At 54.3% G+C, this 208-nt stretch overlaps 1 long non-coding RNA gene across 1 annotated transcript in view; it reads left to right on the forward strand.

Moving 5' to 3' along the window:
• The window catches only part of LOC125482547, a 1239-nt gene that overhangs the window by 658 nt on the left and 373 nt on the right, over positions 1-208 (forward strand). The window lies entirely within an intron of this gene.

The raw sequence follows: 208 nt of genomic DNA on the forward strand, positions 1-208 counted from the left end.
GCACTGGGCCTTCGCTCGATGTTGGCCCCCCAACGCTTAGAGCCTTTCAATAAACCTCTTCGGGAGAGAGTCTGTGTGTGTCTTTACTCTGTATCTAACCCCGTGCTGTCCCTGGGAGTGTTTGATGGGGAGGATGGTGTAGAGGAAGCTTTACCCTGTATCTAACCCCCTGTCCCTGGGAGTGTTTGATGGGGAGGACGGTGTAGAG

Source organism: Rhincodon typus, unplaced genomic scaffold (genome assembly GCF_021869965.1).
Source record: "Rhincodon typus isolate 14 unplaced genomic scaffold, sRhiTyp1.1 hic_rhity00012148, whole genome shotgun sequence".
In the NCBI taxonomy this organism is placed as follows: Eukaryota; Metazoa; Chordata; class Chondrichthyes; order Orectolobiformes; family Rhincodontidae; genus Rhincodon; species Rhincodon typus.